This window comes from Etheostoma spectabile, chromosome 4, assembly GCF_008692095.1.
Source record: "Etheostoma spectabile isolate EspeVRDwgs_2016 chromosome 4, UIUC_Espe_1.0, whole genome shotgun sequence".
NCBI lineage: Eukaryota > Metazoa > Chordata > Actinopteri > Perciformes > Percidae > Etheostoma > Etheostoma spectabile.
The window spans coordinates 36159853-36160470 of record NC_045736.1 but is presented as its reverse complement, the minus strand read 5'-3'; positions in this window follow the sequence as shown (position 1 = coordinate 36160470).

Here is a 618-nt window from a genome sequence, read left to right as displayed (position 1 = left end):
AAACATCATGGCTTTCAAACAAGCAAAGTGGCAGCTGCCCAAGGCCACACCCCCAGCCTCACCCCCCACCCTCTCCTCCTCCTCAATAGCTAAAGACTCAGAAATGGCACATACGAAAAGCTCATTGTGGGACTGGCTCTAGTGGCTGTTGTTCTGCACCAAGGCTGAAGTTTGGGAAGGAGACTTCTGATATGGTATTAGGGGACCACTAAGGTCTATATAAAAGAGACTTCAGGGACAGTGTTAGGGGACCACTAAGGTCTATATAAAAGAGACTTCAGATACAGTATTAGGGGACCACTAAGGCTATATAAAAGAGACTTCAGATACAGTATTAGGGGACCACTAAGGTTCTATATAAAGAGACTTCAGATACAGTATAGGGGACCACTAAGGTCTATATAAAAGAGCTTCAGACAGTATTGGGACCACTAAGGTCTATATAAAAGAGACTTCAGAGACAGTATTAGGGGACCACTAAGGTAAAGACCACCAAGTAATGGAACCTTTAACGTTACTGATGAATTTAAGATAAGATAAGATAATTTAAGATAATTTGTTTTATTAGTCCCCAATGGGGAAATTACTGTACTGCACTCTGTGTACACACTTTTTGTT